Below are 17,805 nucleotides of genomic sequence, written 5' to 3' on the forward strand. Positions count from 1 at the left end.
GAGCTTTGTCAAGCCTTACAGGGAGTCCACGTCTGGCCACAAAATGGGAGTTTGTAAAATAATCAATTTCTTCCACTGTAACTCTTAAGGTAACATCATCCCTCCCCTACTTTGCTCTACTTCTCTCCTGAACCACAAGTTAGTTTACTTGTGACCTTTTTCAACTGAGTTTTGTGCTCAGAGCCTTGCGTTTCCTGAGATGTAATCATAGATTTCCTGTCCTGAGACTTGAAGGCCTTTTGAGGTTCAGCCTGTTTGCATTCTTACCTGGTAAGGGAATGCATCTGGCCAGTTAGTGAAAGATTCACCTTTGGAGTTGCTTACTGTGCTCCTTGCTAATGCTGGGCCATGTCATTCTGCCATTTTGGATTTGGCAAACTATTTTCAGTTAGTGAGGTGTATGAAGAACTCTTAACTTGTTGCATGCAACATCTTCTTCATGGGCACTGAGCATTAGATCTGGCATCTTGTCGTGAAATTGATCTTTCATTGATGGCTTTTTGTGGATTCTGGGTGGTTGTTTTTTGGGTTGGGCAGGTGTCAGTTATTCCTTAAGAAAATAAGAGAGAAGTGTAACAAATGGAAAATTCCTACCAGTAACTTGTTTGCTTAGAAATATGTCATCTTAACTTTTATGCTCCAGTCAACATCATTGTGTTTCCAGACATTTTTGGCTAGCTTTCCTCCTCTTCAGCCTGTGTGCCTCCTTTCTTCCACAAGGAGGAAGAAGCAAGAATAATATATGGCAGGTGGGATTTTCAGACATGACTAGCATTGAGTTAGACCAAAGCTAAACTTTTTTGGAAACACACCAAATTGATTGCTTACATATATGCCAGTTATTTTTCTTCTAAAAAGTACCAGATGGAAAATTAAGAACTATACAGAACCAAAAAACATTATTATTTATTGTAGAACAGTTTAGGGAATTAGTTACCTTAAGTACAAACAAGGTTTCAGTTCTAGCTGGGTCAGAACACTCTTGGGGAATGAAACACAGAAACAAGACCAACTTCACATGAGCCAATGCACTTTGTAAGAGTGGCATATAGTCAGTTATTGGTATTCCAACCAATCCAATGCTTACAACAGCATAAGTCAAACACTATATATCACAGCAGTTGAAGGCAAATATTGAGCACGCACAACCATGCTCCAGCATGACATTGTAGCAGTTCCTGGCATGACCAGTAAGCATAATTTTAAAACAAAGTACAGTATTATTTGTGCATAAAGACATAAGTTTGATAAGAGTATATTTTATCTACGGAGAAGAATAACAGCCATAATGTTATAGTGGATGCACATTACTGAGGTCCTCTGAGGATTTGTAGGGAATTAGCACAGAGGGTTTAGCCCAACTTTTCTGGGCACTGGCAAATCTTAGTTACTTATTTGCTTTTCAGGCTGTTAACAATGATGACTAATTCTTATAGCCATGTGTCCCTCTAAAGCACCCTGGTAAGTAGTGCCTCAGCACTGATGATATGAGCAAACGTAACATACCTTGAAGACTTCTTTTCAAATGCCCCATCTTTCCGCCTCACGTTTTGAGCTATGTGTCAAGTGTAGGCCCACTTTTCACTCTCTGTAGCCTCTAAAAGAGTAATCCTAACACATCATGATATGCATCTCCTCAGGTCCACTTACTCCAGTGATCTCTCTTCAGAGAAATAATAAAGAGCTGGGAAGAGCTATAAATGGCTTCAAGGAAGTTATTGAAACTGTCAGCAGCTTCTAAGGTCTGTTTGGCTTTTAATGAAGATAAAGCAATACCTACTCGGCAGTTTCCAATGCAGTGATTAGTCTGCAATGCTAGCAATTCTTCCTGCTCTGTTAAAATAACAGTATTCTTTGTTTTAAAAATCTCTTGTCTCTGTACAAAAAGAATCTGATTCAATATGATTATTTACTGACAATGTTTATTACATTCAGACTCTTGAGGTTGGGTGGGATATTTCTGAAGAGATTCCTTTCTTAGCTTTATGTAAATACTGATTACTGGGAGAGATAGGTTCTTGAAACCATGAGGATGATATTGCATTTTTATTACAACACATCTCTCTGCCCAGTGATGGAATCTAGCTGAGAGGAGCATCTGGAAATTGCATAGCCTCCCCGTGGCTTGGGTTGTTGCAAGCAAACTCAGGGTATGTTGTAATCCTTATCTGATGTTCCTTAGGATATCTGAATTCTTTTGGTTTTGAGTAGCAGTATTTCATCTCCTCTTTCAGGACAGATATGCATAATATAATAGTCCCTTTTTTTTTTTTTTCCTAGAAAGGAAGACAAGAATGCCACAAATTAAATGCTAGCAGGCAAGTAACAACCTATCTATAATGAGCAAGGACAGCTACTCAGCAAGTATTTCGTCCTTTATCCATTTAATAGGAATGCGTCTGCTCTTCCTTGAGGCTACAGGCACAGCAGAATTTAGGAGTCTGTGATGTTTCTTGGAAATAGCATTGCTGCATAGAAAGGCAAATTTCTTGTATTACAGACACTCACCTAAATGCTCTGATGGCTTGATCAAATGTCCAATAAAGCTAATACTTCCATGGATTATTTGACCAGACTTGATAATAACATTTTCAGCTTGAAGGAATAAATGCTAATAGCAACTCCTTTTTATTCAAAGCCATATACTTTCCTATATAATAAATAAGAATAAAAATAAATTCTTATTATCTCTGCAGTCCTGCATGTTTACCTCAACTGCCAAGGTATAATCTGTGTTACTAAGGTGGTCATCTTTTCTTTTTTTCCTTTAATATTAATTGAGTGGTTATTCCTTTACCCTCTTTAAACTCTGCTCAGTCACATAGTCCTTCCACTAAAAGAAATTACAGGCTGCAGGGAAATCTGGAGAAATATCTGTGTTTTAATACTAGCTGTATGTCATCAAGGATCCTACCGGAGATGACATTATTGCTTTTCAATGGCAAGAGGTGGTCACGTGGGAGGTGATGTTTTTATTATAGTCAGCTGTGGAGAACTGATGGGGGTAAGCTCATCTACAGCTGACTATGTTTGAACTTTTGTACCTTTCAGTACCTTTCTGTGAGCAGTGGAAACTCTCTAACTGGGATGTGTTAGAGAGTTAGGTTTCCTGTAAACATTGAGATCTTAGAAAATGACCGCAGGAAACGAACTTTTCAAAAGAGAAGAAAATTGAACTGGAGAATTACGACGTTGATCATTAAAGCAAAGTAGACTCATTCAGGTTCAGTAGGAAAGGATTATTATCCTGTAAAGATGTGATTTCACTTCAGTCTTCCATTCACAGAATTACTCAGAAGACTTTTTCAATCTATGTGGTATTACACAAAGCAGATTCCACTTACACTGGCCTACCATTATGCTGGGAGTCTCTTGGGAGATGCTGAGCACCCTTAACTCCCACCTGAAGCTTCAAGGGTTGGTCTTTGGTCCAAGCCTCGATAAACACCGTATCTGCTTCCCTGGGATGATTTCCAGATGACATGCATTTCATTGACTTTCTGTGAGGAGTAAGTGGAAATCTAGTGGCACAAATGGTGCTGCCTTCAAATCAATTTACAGTAGTAAAATAGATCTGAATTGGCACTCTCACATGAAGAACCTGTCGTGCAGCTCTTTGTTCACTTCACTAATGTGGCTATTAAACAATTGCATTTACCTTAACACAGGTTTTGTTGGGAGAAAAGATGATAGTTTGCACATGGCTGAGCTTTCAGGCAGCTAATGAAATTAAAGCAAAGAACTCCTAGCACAGTAGGAAACCTGGGTAACAGGAAAGATTGTTTAGTCAGCACATTTCTGTTCCCCCGGGAGCCAAGGCTAATTATCAGGGCCAGGTTGCATACAGAGGGGTGAGGAGATGACAGTACAACAGTATTTCTCTGCACAGCTGCTTTAGTCAAATGTATTTACACGTTCTAGAGAAACAATGCTTTTAAAACAGATTTCTTCCCAGTGCAGGCTAGGAAGCATAGATAATGGAGCCTTGTAACTGCTGTATCAAATTTTCACAACAATTTGCAGTGTTTGAAAAGCAGCTTTGGCAGTTTATCCAGTACCATCCATACAGGGCGACCCTGCGTAATTTTGGAAAAGACGTATCAAAGAAAAAAGGAGTTTACAGAGGAAAAGGAAGAGAGCAGATCCAAGTCTGGAAGTTGTCTCCACAAAACAGACACTTTTTTCTTTCTTCTTTTTTTTCCCCCTCTGATCTAAGTAAAAGCAAAATAACATTCCACAGTCATCAAAGCATGTTCTCTTATCACAGAGTAGGCTTTGGGTTAGCAGCATACTACTTGATCTTTCTCTATTCTCTTTACTAAACCAGATCATAAAAGGCGAGAAAGAGCAGTTTTGTCTAGAGCACTTTTATGAGTTAAAAGCATTATTTTGTGCTTAAGGCACTGGGCCAGATCTTTGAACATCTGGTTCAGTTCCAGCCTTTTCCATAAACTTCTTGTGTGACAACATGTACTTGCACTTCAGTCCCCTTTCTGCTAGGCAGGGATCGTGGTGGGTTAGTGTTTTACAGAGGGTCAGTTCATGGAGTCTATGCGAGTGCCTGCATGGCACAGTTCAATGAAAATATGACTTTAAACTGCCGACAAGTGTTGATTACCTGGTACTCTGACTATCCAGTCACAGCTCTATCACTGTTTTCTGTGGCTTTAAAGTATCTCTCTCAATATTACCATCAGCAATACAAGAGCAATGCTGCTTTCTTGCTTCCAATTACAGTTATGTAAGTTTGCAATGCTTCCTAGTGCATAGACAAAGAAATGTTCTCTAAAGATGGAAATTATTTCAGTCATGTGAAACTCATCCACTAAGGCATCTTCTGCATGAGAGTCCTTTCACTGTCAGTTTTGCTGCTTCTGCTCGCAGAGCTTCTTCCCTGTTGTTCCCAATATGAAGAAGTTCATGCAGACTTCACACGTTAGTATCTCCCAACTCTCAGATGTACAAATCCAGCTGCAACGGTGTGAAAGACCAATGAGTAAATGATGGTTGCAGTCTGATCTTGGCCAGAATGCAGATTTTATCTTAGCAGAGCATTTGGTGTCCAGGGAAAGGCCTTTGGCCTTCTTCCAGCTCGTGACTAATTGGAATGCTAGCCCTTGGCCAACAGCCCAGCAGAAAGTCAAGTTGTGCAACAGGAGGAATGCTTGAGTCAACTCCTGGAACAGGTGGAGCAGTCGCAGGGAGCTAAGTCTTCTTGCCATCCACTCTGCGCTACATTTTTCCTTCTAAAGATTTTATCATTTCTGTGGCTTCCTGGTAATTTTTTAGCAAGATTACAGTCTCAGCCTACAAAGCACCAGGAAGATTGATCCTAGTTGAAAATGGTCTCATGTGAACTGACAGGTTTCTAGGAAGTCTGCTTTGCTGTAAGGGAGCTGATTATTTGGAACAAATGCTGCAGACATCTCTTTAGGCTCAGAATTTCTGTTGTGGTTTAGTTGAGGGAAATGTTTTAAATTGCTACACAGGACTGTTAACTTTCCCAAATGTAAATATGCTAATTATCTGGTCCTGTTCTTATAGTCCTATGAATCTTTCCTTTTTGTGGTCCTGTTCTTATAGTCCTATGAATCTTTCCTTTTAATCTTTCACTGAAGAACTGTATTCTCAAAATTACAGATTCAAATGTTGTAACAACCTGTTTATAATGCAGTATTTCTTTAAACAGTGTGCTGGTCCTGTTACTGCCTTCTCCTAACTGAAGGGACGTATTTTTCTGTAATGAAGGGTTTTTTTCACAGTAATGCAGGCTCAGCAATTCTGTGGAGCACTGAGCAAATGGTGTCAATATCCTCCTTGAGCCAAAAACCAAAAGGAAAGCAAGCAAGCAGGCTTTTGAGGAAGGATTCAGCTTTTCATTCCAGGGTTCTTACTCACAGCAATACCCATTCCACAAGACAGCCAGTTCCTGATAAACACAGAACACACTCTGCTCTCTTGGGAACAAACATTTTCTAGTAATTTAAGGGTGAATGTTTGGATTGATGAAATTATAAGCTAGGTGGCTTGCAAGAATGCATGAGACACTAGGAAATCTGATCATACTTTCTCTAGAAGCACACCACATGTAGGGTTCCTCAGAGTCTCACCCATGGGCACCTCAAAGTACTTTCTGAGACAAAAAACTCTGAAGGCTTGTCTTAGGATTTCCTTTAGCCCTGGAGAAGCAAGCACTAATATTTTTATTGTGGTGAGTTTTGAGAAGAGGATGATTAGATAATACACAACAGCACTGTTACCGAAATCTCGGAATGAAGAACTTATCGACACCAATGTGATGTAGATAAGCAGACACTTCTTTATTAACGGCCGGGTGCGTGAGCGAGTCCTCTCACGATCAACGCACACCAAGCTTCAAAATCAGGTTCCATATATAAAACTTATTCATACATATTCATTAAGTATTCATACATAATCATAATATTTCCCATAAATCATTAACATATTCCCCTCCCATATCCGATTCTGCGCAGTAGAGCTTAGAAAGGTCTAGAAATGGGTCTGGGGTACAATTTGGGTAGGTGGTATATGAGTCGGTGGTCGCGATCTCCCCCTGCCGGAATTACCTTTTACTAAAGTTCACGGTTTCTTGGCAGGCACCTACAAGCTGTTCCAGTCGACTCTTCCCAATTTCCATTAATCTCATATTCTGACATCTCAATACACTTTCTATATACAGAAGACTGGTCAGATACAAAAAAACCTTTCAAACCCTAAATTATTACTTAAGTTTCAACAATGATTCCAGCCCATTCTTCTGGCCTTAGTACAAGATGTACAGAGGGTCTCCTAACAACTTTTACTAAATAATCATAAATTTCTTCAAAATATATTTTTATCCTCCTATATTTCTATTCTATAAAATAACTCTATAAAATCAAATAATCAAACAAATAAAATCAATCAATCTTAACTTTTTAACAAATCGACATTTCCCCCCTTTGAAAGTGTTGAAAATCATTATTTCAATACTTTCACACTATTTACATGTCATTTGTTTCAACATATTTTGGTGGTGGTGGGCTATATCTCGGTGGACTAGTAGGTACTTCTCTCATAATCATACGATTGACTGCAATCCTATTGGTAAACTGCTTCTTCAAACATACATATACTAACATGATCATCAAAAAGACAATCAATAACAAAAACAGAGTTTTGATTATGGATTATATCCATGAGCTCAAGTTCCATCCTAATTTATTAAAAATTTTTCCAAGCCAATCTTCTAACATATCCTTTTAAATTGTTTCAATTTCTTTTTCAATTTTTCCCAATAGGTCTAGATCATGTTCCACATCCTGAGTAACATTTGGAATGTGGATACAACAGTGGTCCAATTTATCCTTGAGATACCCATATACTCCATGTTCTTGTTTACAATCCACAGTCTCATTTCCATATTCTAATTTGGTCAAATTCATGGTTAAGATTCCCCATGGAATAGATTCACCTACTGCCCTCGGTATTGATAAACAAACAGTAATTTATATAACATTTTGTAAATTGGCAAATTCTTTAATCAATCCTACCATCAAATTTTCCTCATCCATTTGTTTGGGAATGTCAATCACTTGTTCTGTTTCTACTTGTCTTTTGTTCCTGTCCACCAAGCCGGCCCATGATCCCACCAACACTACAGACCAAAATAAAATCCAATATAAAAATTAAACATGTTTGAAAGTCAATTTTAAAGTCTCTGGGTCACGATTGACAATCTTCCACGGAATAGGTATTTTCTTCACGGTGCTTTCTTCACTCGAGTATAATGTATCCAAGCATCCGATTCTGCAATTTTGATAGCTGTAAAAGTGGTTAACAGTATCTGGAAGGTCCTCTCCAGTGCTCCTGCAAAGGTTCGGAGGTCCAGGTCTTCACATAGACATAGTCTCCTGGTTGGAAATCATGCACTGAATTTTCCTGGAATAAAGGTCTATTCCAAATTACTGCACTCCAAATTGCAGCCAAAGTTTTCCTTAGAAAAAGCAAATAGTTATACACATCTTGTTTTCCTTTTACATATATGTTTAGATTTGGTTCTGGAGACTCATATGTTTTTCCATATAATAATTCATAAGGACTGACTGAGGTTCCACTCTTTGGCTGTACCCTGATTCATAATAATGCCAATGGAAGCGCCTGAGGCCACTTTAGACTGGTTTCTTGACAAATTTTACTTATTTGTCATTTCAAAGTTTGATTCATCCTTTCCACTTTCCCACTAGATTGTGGTCTCCAAGACGCATGTAAATCCCAATTAATACCCAATACTTTGCTAACACTTTGGACTACTTCAGCAACAAAGTGTGGACCTCTGTCAGAGAAAATTCCAATAGGGACTCCAAATCTCAGAATTATTTCTTGTAATAACCACTTCACCACTTCTTTTGCTTGTGTAGTGTGACAGGGAAGGGCTTCTGGCCATCCTGTAAAAGTATCAACCCCTACCAGGATGTACCGGTACCCATTTTGTCTGGGTAATTCTGAAAAATCTACTTGCCAATAATCTCCAGGTTCTACACCAGATTTCAGTCTACCCATTTGAACCTTTTTCTTAATCATTGGATTATTTTTCAAACATACTTCACACTTTGCAGTTACTATTTTAGCTATTCCCAACATCTTAACTGATACCACTTGTTTTCGTAAGGATGTTACTAAAGCTTCTGCCCCCCAGTGACATTCTTGGTGCTTTGTTTGAATTATCTCTCTCATTAAAAGAGGTGGAATTACTACCTGTCCATTAGGAGTTATCCACCATCCAGCTAAGTTTTTCTTAGCATTTAATAACTGACCTAATTTGTCATCTTCCTCTAAATATCTCGGTTTTTCCCTAGGAAGGGTTACTGTTTTAGAAGGAATTATTGGCATTTGCGATGCTTGTTTCTTTGCTACCTTTTTTGCTGTTTTATCAGCTAAATTATTTCCAACTATTATTTTTATATTTCCAATCTGATGTGCTTTACAGTGCATGATTGCTACTTGATCCGGCTTTTGAACTGCTTGCAATAATCGTAAAAATTCTGTTTGATGTTTAATGTTTGATCCTTGAGAGGACAATAACCCCCTCTCTTTCCACAAAGCTCCATGGACATGCACTACCCCAAAGGCATATTTTGAATCAGTCCAGATATTTACTTTCTTGTCTTTGCTTAGCTCTAAGGCCCGGATTAAAGCAATAAGTTCTGCCTTTTGTGCTGATGTGGTACTAGCCAGTGCTCCTGCTTCTATAACTGTGGTGTCTGTTGTTACCACATATCCGGCGTATCTGACTCCTTGTTCCATGAAGCTGCTTCCATCAGTATACAATTCCCAGTCTGGTCGCTCCAATGGCACATCCTTCAGATCCTCACGACTGGAATAAACATACTCGATGGTAGCCAAACAATCATGTTCCAGTTGTCCTTCTTCCTGTATAGAACTTAAAAATACTGCAGGATTTACCAGGTTAGTTGTCTTTAGAATCACATCATCCTGTTCAGTCAATACCACCTGGTATTTCATCATTCGGCTGGGGGACAGCCAATGTCCCCCCTTCTGTTCTAGGACAGTTATCACCATGTGTGGAACATAGACTGTTATTGTTCTTCCCAAAGTCAATTTCCGAGCTTCTTGTATGAGCATCACTGTTGCGGCCACTGCTCGAAGGCAGTTTGGCCACCCTTTACTCACTGTGTCCAGTTGTTTAGAGAAGTATCCGACTGGTTGTTTCCAGCTTCCTATCCTCTGGGTTAACACGCCCAGTGCCAGGTGTTGCCTTTCATGAACAAACAACTGGAAATCTTTGGTTAGATCCGGCAGTCCCAAAGCAGGTGCAGACATTAAGGCACGTTTCAACTCTACAAAAGCCTTTTGTTGTTGTGGGCCCCATGCAAAGGGAGAATTCTTTTGGGCCTCATACAGCGGTTTAGCTATTAGCCCATAGTTCATGATCCAAAGGCGACACCACCCTCTCATTCCCCAAAATGCTCTGAGTTCATGAATATTTCTCGGCTCAGGTATACCACAAATAGCTTCTTTGCGATCTTTTCCTAATTGTCATTGTCCTTTTGAAATCTCAAAGCCCAGATATATCACAGTCTGGCAGGCTATCTGGGCTTTCTTCCTGGACACTTTGTATCCATTTAGTCCCAGGAAATTCAAGAGGTCAATAGTCACCTGTATACAGGTAAGTCTTTCTTCTGTAGCAATCAATATGTCATCCACATATTATAGGAGTAAATGCCCAGGTCTTGATTTATCCTGTTTCCAGATTTCAAGTTCCTTAGCTAATTGTACTGAACTATGCTTCTAATGTTAGCTCTGAGAAGGATGAACTCCTTGTCATCTGGAAGTCTCTGATTTATAGTGACAAAGAGGCTGATTAATTCAATACATAGTTTTTTCTTCCCAATCAAAAAATGTTTGTCTCATTTTTTTTCAAGACACATTGTACCTATTCCAGTGATGCCCACTTTATTCTTTAAGGCTAGAGCCCTACCCGTTGAATAGGCCTGCTGATTTCCAATGGGGCAAATTTAGGGCATGATATGCTGAGAAACAGAAGAGAATGTGACCCTAAAAGAAAGGCAGGGAAAGCTACTGAGGGAGGTTAAATTTTATTGTTACTAAGGGTTGTGCTAGTAACTGTGGGAAGAAATTCAGGTTTAAAAAAAAAAAAAAAGGTTATCAGGAAAAGATATAGTGAGACCAAAATACACTACAGTCCAGAGAAATCTTCCAGAGGGAATCTTGGAAGCAGAAAAGCCTTGTACTTTTAAAAGCAGATTTGACAAAGCAATATAATAGGTCCTGTATTTTTAGGCTGGCTAGCAGAGATTTTTTTTTTCCATCTGTAGCTTCCATGTGTCAGTGGTCCCTACCTCCTCTTTCCCTGACAGATGTTCTACTCCTCATTAAATAAGCACCATTTACTGACTGTTCCTCAGTTTTAACCCATATGTAACTCCGGATTTCAAGCACTGCTGCACTGCTTTGCACCTATTCCACTGAAATTAATTCCAGCTAATTTCTGTCTTTTAGGTAGTGTTCCTGTCTGTGGCTTAGCCAAGGAGGGGAAGGAGGAAGAAATGCTACCTACCATTTAGCAGCTCTGTAAATGAAAAAAAAAATTACTTTCAAGGCACAGCTTGCAACCTGTAGGTAGGACTCAAAACCAAATGATTTTTATTTGTTCCGTTTAGTATCACATACTGAAGTTTGAGGCACCAATGGTAGGTGATTGATATTTGTAGTACTAGCTCCCATATTTCTTTACACTCTTTCTGTGTATGTTGTTAGATTCACATGCATTCCCCCCTCAAACGTTAGGCTGGAGTCATTCTCCATCTTCCAGCTAATTAACTAATCCATCATTAGATGGACCCATGCAGATCCATATGAAATGTTTGCTTTTAAAGCCAAGCTTTCTTACATCAGCTTTTGACATTTTATTCACTTGGACAAGCTGATTCATGGTATCAGCATTGTACATTTGCTTTGCAATGAATACTAAGCACATGTTATACCGGCTTGTTGCTCCACACTGAGCATGAAGAAGTACATCCTGCAAGACCTTGCTTTTGTTAGTAGGTCAGTTACCAAAAGGTCAAATAGTGTCCCTTAGTCTGTTTTATACATAAATATGATATTTATTAATCTTGGGTATTTTGGTTCAGGTCTTCCGGGAGGGGCTTTATATTAGAAGTGTCGGGCCAAAACCTGAAGTGTCAGATTAGGCAAGTTGTCTGCTGACTGTAAAGGCATTTTTTTCTGTGAGGGTTTCCAGGTTGAGCCCGCTGTGAGTTGCTCTCATTATGCCTTGCATTTTCTCTCTCAGCAGATGTGCAGGCAAGGGCTGTAGGAAGAAGTAATGTCTTTTCATCAGGCCAGTGAGAGGCAACAAAAGAATGTTTCAGGCACACAAGTCCCTCTTTAGGTTTGCAGTGTAAACCATGAACTTCAAGCTCAGTACAGAGTGAGAAGGAAACAGTTCTACCAAAAAATCTGGGCAAGCATCCCTAGGATAAAAGGAAACGTTAGCAAGAGAAAAGCTGTACATAAGCATTTTCCTTCAACAGGGGCTAAACTTCAGAAATGAACCCACTGAAGTAGAACTGCACCTGTTTGACACTGCGGAAGACAATCAAGTACATTGGTACAGATTTCAGAAATGGGCCTATGCCACAAAGTTTGAGTCAGATCTGAAGCTTCCCAAAGTTCAGGAAGTCTCCAGGGCTTTTGGGCCCTTCTCACATGATTTACGAAATGGAGGCTGTAAGTCTATATTATCTGTTGTCCTGGGAAAAAGATTTTGAATATGCAACTCTCCCAGACAGAAGGGAATTATGATCTCCCTACTTTCTGAAAATCCAATGGAAATACTGATTTTACCTTCCTAATATACTAGTTCTTTTATATTTTTATATATATATATATATATGCGTGTGTGCAATTATTAATATATTAACTTGTTAATTCCCATGTGGGGTGGTTTGGTTTTGTTGTGTTATGTGTCATCCCCCCATCCGTCCATCCCCAAATTATGTCCCTATTCTAGCCAAAAGAAGAAAGAACATAGAAAACCTACACATTAATCCCGTACAGGTAAAACAATCTATTTCAGTGGATGCAAGATACAAATATTCACAATGCTCTCAGGTCATACAGCCATCTCTAAGGCTCAGGGACTACCTCCTGACTGAATCTCTCTTAATACCCAGTATTCACCCTTCAAATGAGATTTTATTAAAAAATCTTGAGTGTTTATGGTATTTAAATACCAGAAGTACAATATTATCATTTTTATGGTGTAAAATGTTTGAATGTAAGCTTCTTCAGATAGAATGGCACAATTACATTGACGCAATTCTGCTGGTCAGAAAAAACTCTTCCTTTATAACTGTTCTTGTCCCACAGATTTCTGGGAGCTTGGTTATTTAGCCTAAGCTGAAGAGAATGGATTCACCTCTGAAGGTCCGTGGTTTGCTTTCTGCTTTTGAAGGGTATGACTAATATTTAATTCCATATTACATTCACCTCTTAAGAAGACAAACAAAATGACAAAGATACATAAGTGTAACTAGACCATCTTCTGTATTAAGTATATTTTCCTGATAATTACATGCAGTTGTTTGTATTTCTTTCCGTAACCATAGATATCCCAGTTACTTGCATTTCATTGAAGTAAGTCCTTCTCTGGCTTAACAACCAATGCATTTTAGGCCTGTTCGTTTAAACTGTTGAGAGCTTATAGGCATTAAAAGCCTAAAGGTAATAAGGCTTTTACTTACTGAACACCATTCATACCCCCAGTGTATCTTTCCCTGTGCAAGCTGTCTCAGCTGTGACATAAAGTGTTTCCTAACCAAATTCGTCACTTTCCAGTTGGCTGTACCCATCCCCTGGAATATGAATTTGCAAGCAAGAAAGCTATTGAAAGGTCAAGGGATAGAGAGAGGCACGCTGAACAGAATGGCACTTGTTCCTCCTGCCACTTCAAGTTACTGACGTCCTTGCTGTCTCTGTGCATTTATTTGCATAATAGGTGTGTTCACCTGGCCTTTATTACAGTGGATTGAATGTAAATCAGTTACTGCAACAGTAAATGCATCCTATGAAACTCTCTTCACACTGGCATACAAATGAAGGTCCTAGTGCTGCCTAGGGATACTGGAGGTGATTGTTACAGCTTGTACTAGAGGCTACAGGAAGGTTTCATGGTCTTGATGAAGTAAGTGTTTCTTTTAGTTCATCTTCTCCCTTCTGTTGCTGTAAAGTTGTTCAAGAGACTGAACTTATTTCAGTATGTAACTTGCCGCCAAAACATCTCCATCTTTGACACCACCTTGGACTGAATTGGACTCTGTGAGATTTCTGCTTACACTGAGATATAATTTACTTAGTGACCTTATTTAAGCACCAAAATATATTTCTAGTTTCTCTGGTAAGACACTGTTTTCCTTCTCAACACAAAAACAGCTGCAGGCTTTTATTCCTGACGTTTAGAAATACACAGAAAGTATCGGCCACACTCCTTTCTACTCAACCTTTTTGACCAGGATTCCTTACCTTTCCTTTCTGCTAAAGCAGGCTGGGATGCCATGCTGCCTTTGTCACTTAATGGAACTACTGCACATATACATTCAGTCCAGGACTTCCCAGGAAAAAAAAAAATTCCATGTTTCTGTGCCTCCTTTCAGGAGGCTTATCACATATTGCTCTAAACTTCTGATGCTCAGTACTGTAACCTCCTTCCCTTTAAGTTCACCCATAAGATGTTTTAGTGAACCTTTTTCTTCTCATCTGCTGCAACTGGCTGTCCAAGTTCTTCATGACTCTCTCCAAATCAGTTTTCAGTAACATTTGTGTAAGTCACATCTCATTCACAGAAGAAAAGATTGACACTACTACCTCGCAGTCTTGTTGAACTAAGATCTTCCTCCTGAAGTCTTGCATGAAGCACTTTGCGGCATGTGTTGGCAGAGCAGCTGTGGCGTTGCACTTTAAGAGTGTGTGTTGTATTTGCCTCATATCTGGAAATGGAAAGGGGCTAGGGCACTGAGTATTGGCAGTCACAAATTTCAAAAAACACTAGGGCCTAAAGCACAATACTGTTTTAAGTTGTGGGGCCAGGGAACATGAATTTTTCTTCTATCTTTTGTTTTATCAAACTTTCTGGTTGATTTGGGCCATCTTTTAAAATTATTTCAACAATCATAATGGCCAGAAACAACTTGCTCTTCTGTAACATCTGTTGGTTTTATATATATATATATATATATATATATATATATATATATATATATATATGTACAAATTATTTCTTCTTCAATTTGGATTTTGATTCTTGAAACTCCTGCACAGTCATTGCTTACCAGCATCTAAGTGCTGGCAACAACACAAAGCAACACAAATTTCCTAGGTTTTGTAGTGACTGGCAAAGCTGTTTTCCAGGGAGAAGGATTAGCCCTGTGCATAAAGCTTGGATTTCATACATAACAGCCCTATTTCTTCTTTAAATTTGATCATATGTTCTCATTTTCATGTATGTCTTTATTAGTATAGTACAATATTTATTTAAAAGCTTTTAATATTTTTAGGCTTCCTCCCATTAAAAATTGTGATTTTTCTGCTATTTCAGTTAAATGCTACACAAATTTTCTTGAAGCGGAGTCATTTTTGTGTGCAGTTCTGGCTCTGTATTTCAGCAGCACCAGTTTGGGCTGTCTGTCAGCAGCACATAAGGTACATTACAAAAGATATAATCAGCTTTTTATCAGTGATCTGGTGTTTCTAGAATATATTTTCATGTTTTGATTCTCCTCTTTTCATTACAAGTCATTTTACTCATCACAGTACTGATGTGGTTGCAGCTCAGCAAGCTCAGTTTGCTTTGGTGGGACTATAATAAATCAGACAAAAAAAATTAGACTGCTCTCCAAATTCTTTACCTGGAAGAGAGAGCTGATATCAGTATGTTCATACTCTGAATAACAATTTTAAGAACAGGCAAAGTATAAAGTGTTGAAAAAACTGAATGTATTAGCTACAGAGATTACTCATCTCATCTGCAAAAACCAGAAGAATGCCTCTATTTCCAATACAGAAAATTTTGTTTGAAGGTCTTCCTTTTTGCACCCTTCCATTGAGTGCACCCTCAGCAAGTCTGCTGATGACGCCAAGCTGTGTGGTGCGGTCAACATGCCGGAGGGAAGGGATGCCATCCAGAGGGACCTTGACAGGCTGGCGAGGTGGGCCCGTGCGAACCTCATGAAGTTCAACAAGGCCAAGTGCCAGGTCCTGCACGTGGGTGGCAGCAATCCCAAGCACAAATACAGGCTGTGCAGAGAATGAACTGAGAGCCGCCCTGAAGAGAAAGACTTGGGGGTGCTGGTGGACGAGAAGCTCAGCGTGGCCCAGCAGTGTGCGCTTGCAGCCCAGAAAGCCAACCAAATCCCGGGCTGCGTCAAAAGAAACGTGATCAGCAGGTTGGGTCGAGGGAGGGGATTCTCCCCCTGTACTCGGCTCTTGTGAGGCCCCACCTGGAGTGCTGCGTTCAGCTCTGGGGACCCCAGCCTAAGAAGGATACGGACCTGTTGCAGCGAGTCCAGAGGAGGGGCCATAAAGATGGTCAGAGGGCTGGAGCACCTCTCCTGTGAGACTGGCTGAGAGAGTTGGGGTGGTTCAGCCTGGAGAAGACAAGGCTCCAGGGAGACCTTACCAGCCTGCCAGTACCTGAAGGGGCCAACAGGAAGGATGGAGAGGGGCTTTGTACAGGGGCATGTAGTGATAGGGCCAGGGGTGGTGGCTTTAAACTGAAAGAGCAGAGATTTAGATCAGGTGTGAGGAGGAAATGGTTCAGTGTGGGGGCGGTGAGGTGCTGGCAGCAGAGGCTGCCCAGAGCAGCTGTGGGTGCCCCATCCCTGGCAGGGCTCAAGGCCAGGCTGGACAGGGCTGGGAGCAGCCGGGGCTGGGGGAAGGGGTCCTTGTCCCTGGCAGGTGGCTTGGGACTAGATGATCATTAAGGTCCCTTCCAACCCAAACCATTCTCTGATTCTGTGATTTCTTTGGATCTTAGCTTCCAGACATTGTCTTCACAGGCCCCAGATTGTGCCATTATAATTTCATCTCAAGTTTCTGTTTACACCTGAGGCACCCCTGTAAACAGCATTAGGCACAAATTACACTACAACTAAATATTTTCTTGTTACCTGACACTGACGTGTGTATATAGTATTTTCTTTAGGTTGGCTATAAAGGCCTGTAACATGTGACACAACTCCGGTCTTTCATCTTCACAAGGGTGGAGGAAAGGGTGCTCTTAATTATTTTCCTAATTTCATAAATGCTCTCCTCAAGCATATAAACATATCAATAAAGAGATGCATCTTTTGAGGAGCCAGACATCTAAAATGTTTCTAGTTACCACTGGTCAATGAGACTGGAAGCAGGAATCAGTGTAAAATCAAATTATGATTAAATCTGGTACAGTGACTAAAGTACTTCAGAGGCACAGTGAGTGCCTGCAAGGATGCAGGCAGAGGAGGAGGACTAGCACAATATAGGGAAGATACAGAATTTTGATGAGGTGCACAGGTCATGAAAGACTGTTTCAGCCTGGGCTTTGCATAGAAGAAGTGAAGCTAAAACAGGAAACTTGAGTCCAAATGAGACAAAAATGTAAAATATTGCAAAAAATGTGGAGAACAACACGTTAACTATAAAATAGAGATTAAATATATGGAAATAATTGAAGCAGCAGACTCATGGTTCCAAATTCAACAAAACAGCTACAGACTTCCATTTAAGTGTGTTCTTCCTTCCCACAGAAGTGAAGTCCATGATTAAAATCCTGCCTGAGTTTATATGCTGGATTAATCCTGTGGTAATCATAGCCTCCTCCTTCAGCTTTCAGTGAGTCATAGGATTCACTGCATCCAGGGAATTTAGACTGCTCGGTACTTCAAAATACTACTTTTATTTAAGAGTACTAAACCCAGGGTTACAAGACAAGATTTGTCTTTAATATTTTTCTGGGTTTGCTTGAAGGATCTTCGTAATACTGGGCATTGATCCAATAAACGTGAGCTCGTTCAAGGGTACGAGACAGTATGAGATCCTCCCTAATATTTTTCTTCTCTATGTTACCATGTTTAAATAAGCAAAAAATAGCTTAATTTTTTTCCCTCAGCATCCCTGAATTTTCACATATACAATGCAGTGAAAATTTAAATAAAATTATTCTTTGAAATTATGCTACCATTTTTCCCTGATAATGACTTTAGGCACAGTAAAATTAACAGA

This window comes from Falco peregrinus, chromosome 4 (assembly GCF_023634155.1).
Source record: "Falco peregrinus isolate bFalPer1 chromosome 4, bFalPer1.pri, whole genome shotgun sequence".
NCBI classification, from domain to species: domain Eukaryota; kingdom Metazoa; phylum Chordata; class Aves; order Falconiformes; family Falconidae; genus Falco; species Falco peregrinus.